Here is a 3,572-nt window from a genome sequence, read left to right on the forward strand (position 1 = left end):
CCGAATGCATCCATCACTCGATCCGGGATCAATTGCGACTTGGCAAGATCCCCAAGGGTTTGTCTGTTAACCCTTATATCTTTGGGTTAGGGCCATACCCTATTAACCCGATTTAGTCAATACCTTAAGTTCATATATTATTCCAATTTATTGATTGGTCTTTTGCTTCCAAGCAAATATCTAATCCTCGTATCTTGGTCACTTTACCCAAGAAAGGTACTATATCAGGACAATTATTCATCCTCTTGAAAGATAAACTTGCATAAGAATCTTCCAATTTCATTCCAAGGAATTGGCCATTCCCTTGTGATCCAATCACAAGATCATGCAACTCTTCAACTTGTCGCACAAGTGTCACATCAAACTATGGGACTATTCTACCCATCAACGGTGTCTTCTAATTACGGTATCATGATTAGATATAACAATCCGTTCCTGATTGCATTAGACCAACATTTTCGGTCCTAGGGTTCCGAGATTCATCTTTTTAGCGAGAGATTCTTAGGAAAAACCCTAGATCACTTCTCGCAAGTATGTTCCAATGTCCCTACATTGCGTGAATGTAGGCAAGTCTGTTAGGGTATAGGAGTTTCAACTTTGGTAATACAAGCGACTAGGTAATGTCCTAAACGTGTTAAATCCTAGTTAGCTCTTTGGGATACGTTGCATTGAATTAACCCTTCCTAAACGAGTACTTCGTGGTTTTAGGTGTTTAGGTTTAAACTAGTTTAACTTGTCTGGTCTTGAACATGATTCATTGTCTGCGTATAAGTTGATTTACAAACCCTAACCTTTTGGATTAAGATCAAAGCATAGGCATAATTCCAATTGATCATCCTATAATATGCAAACAAGATTCGTGCTACTAAGCTTTAGGATTTTATGTTTAAACATGCGGCCTTTTTCTACTTTCTTTTCCGCATGAATTTGTCGTATGCTGAACTTACACACCCTTTCGTTGATCTAAGTTTTTTAGGCCACTTGCCTAGAGTTAAATCTTCTTCATGCAGCCCTAGCAATTTTCTACGGTTGCTAGCAACTTTCTGTAAGAATCATTTAAAAAAAAGATGCTCAATAATGCGATATGCGGATCATTCCTACCATGCTAGAGTGTACTATCATAATTCTATTTTGTAAAGATGGGCATTAATTCATCTAATTTCATTTATTTGCAATGCATAAAAACCACTTGCTAGAAATGCATAGAAATCTTATGCTTACCTTATTTTGTTCATTTTATTGAAAATACTAATGACTGAATTCTTCCATCGTGAGCTCTTTCCTTTAAATTAGCCAAAGTATTTAAATCGAAAGATGCATCCTATCTCCAAAAATGATCCATGCACGATTGGATTATAATGACGTAAATCAAAAATTAGGAAGAAAAAACCTGGACTTGTGGTGAAATGTCCACATGGATGTTAGGAGACGATCTTCTTGCGGTTGCGCATTGTGCTTTTTTAGAAGCCATCATGAATGCGGCCTTATCGTCTTGGATGCAGATTTATGATGTTGGCCGTCTCCTTTGCACATGAAACTCCCTTTGTGGTTCCACCATTCTTCAGAAAATGAACCTTAGAAATGGAACTTATTAATTTCTCCTTCCTTTCGTAGAAGCTTCGGGGTGCAAATTGTCTACACGGGAAGGGGTTTAGTGCTTGGGCTAATTGGTAGATTGTAGGAAATCCAAGAGGGAAAAAGGGCTTGACGAGGCTTTTTAAAGGCCTCTGATAGGACTCCATGGAAATAGAGTGCTGAATGGACTTTATATCGTGCCACTTTGTGGGTATATAACAAGAGCTCTTTGGAATTCCTTTGTGTTCGTGGTGCAGTCATACCAACGCTAATACACCGGATCCCATCAGAACTCCGCAGTTAAGCACGCTTGGGCCAGAACAGTACTGGGATGGGTGACCTCCCGGGAAGTCCTGGTGCTGCACCCTTTTGCATGCTTGTTTCGACCATGGCATGGAAATCCCCTCAGATCAGATCTTGACTCTCCAACGCTAACATCATGGTAGGAAACCCCCTTGCCTTACCATGATGCGGCGCCTCCTCTCCTCGTTGCGATTGTCTTTGCCTACGTCGTGCATGGTCCCTCCCTTTGCCTCGCTTTCATGTGATACCCCCTCCTCACGATGCAAGGTTTTTTGGGAGCGGAGGGTGTGCCATGTTGTGGGGGGGTTCGGTGGAGCGGGGTTTTCCGAGGAGGGAGGGTGTGCCATGTTGTGTGGGCGGGTTGTTGGAGCGGGGATTTTTGAGGAGGGAGCGTGTGCCATGTCGCGGGGGGATTGGGTGGTGCCATGTCGGGGGGGGGGGGGGGTGGTTTCGAGGAGGTCCGCTGGGGGGTGGGTGGTTCCATGTCGCAGGAGGGGGTTGTGTGCAGTGGGGTGTGTGTCCCGTGTCATTGCGGAGCGGGATTTCTGAGGAGGGAGGGTGTGCCATGTCCTCCGTGGCATGAACAGCATGGCATGCTGCCATGCCTCACTCTTGAGCTCTCTTACTACAACAAAAAGGCTCCATAGACGCAATATTTGAATTGTGAAAAAAAATATCGGGCGCGTTTATTAACGCATCTATTTTCGCGTCTACAAAATATCTGCGCCTACACTGAGATGTAGACGCGCTATCAGACGTGCTCGGTTGGCTGATTTTAGCAAACGACTGCCATTATTGATTTACGAAATGCAATACATAATGGAATCACAAATCCTAAATACACAGACAGAGCAGAGAGAGGAAGAGAGAAAGAGAGAGAGAGAGAGAGAGAGAGAGAGAGAGAGAGAGAGAGAGAGAGAGAGAGAGAGAGAGAGAGAGAGAGAGAGAGAGAGAGAGAGAGAGAGAGAGAGAGAGAGAGACTCACCTTGGGTGTTTGGTGTGGCGGGTGGTGGCGCTTCTTCCTTCTCCTTCTTCCTCTCCTTGGTATGTTACCCTCCCTTGATGCTTGCTTACTAGCTTGCTGCTTCTTCTTGTTTTCCTCTCTCTTGTTCTCTCTTTCTTCCTCTCCTTGGGTTTCCTTTTTCCCTTTTTATGTGTTTGAAATGAAAGAAGAGGTGAGTCATGAGGAGGTGAAGCATGAAGAGACTAGGTGAGGCATGAAGAGACTGCATGTCGGCTAAACTCAAGCTTTAGAACCGCAAAAAACGTAAGAAAGGAAAGACATAGTTTGAAAAGAAATGATTTAAGTATGATTTGAATTTTGACGTGTGCGTCTATTTTTGCGTGTATAAGCGCGTCTTTTTTTGCGTGTATATTCCCACTCTTCTTGAGACTAGCACGTGGCAAGACTGAGGATGGTGGCCAGTATGTGTAGGCAGTGGCGTATGATGGCGGCTGATAGAGGCAGCGGCACTTGGCCCTCAGGCGGCATTTTATGGCTCCTCCCTTCACTCTCGACGTTAGTGTGAGTAGAGTCGTCTCCTCCTTTGTCACCTTCACGACCACCCTCTCCCAGCTCACGGCAGCGCAGTGTCTTGGCTCCTCCCTCTTGACGGCAGTGTATATCCTCTCAATTTACAGCCTAAACCCGTAGCTTCTTCCCCATGGCACAGACTAAATAGGTGAGGGCAGGG

The 3,572-nt window shown here is 44.5% G+C and overlaps 1 non-coding gene across 1 annotated transcript; it reads left to right on the top strand.

Moving 5' to 3' along the window:
- The first annotated feature begins 1,824 nt into the window (after positions 1 to 1,824).
- Positions 1,825 to 1,943, top strand: LOC148035186 (5S ribosomal RNA). Its single transcript, XR_015691252.1, has one exon. It is a non-coding gene; the product is annotated as a 5S ribosomal RNA (ribosomal RNA).
- Positions 1,944 to 3,572: the final 1,629 nt, after the last annotated feature.

Source organism: Lygodium microphyllum, chromosome 6 (assembly GCF_053477565.2).
Source record: "Lygodium microphyllum isolate KBCC chromosome 6, Lygodium_microphyllum_v1.1.10, whole genome shotgun sequence".
Taxonomy (NCBI): domain Eukaryota; kingdom Viridiplantae; phylum Streptophyta; class Polypodiopsida; order Schizaeales; family Lygodiaceae; genus Lygodium; species Lygodium microphyllum.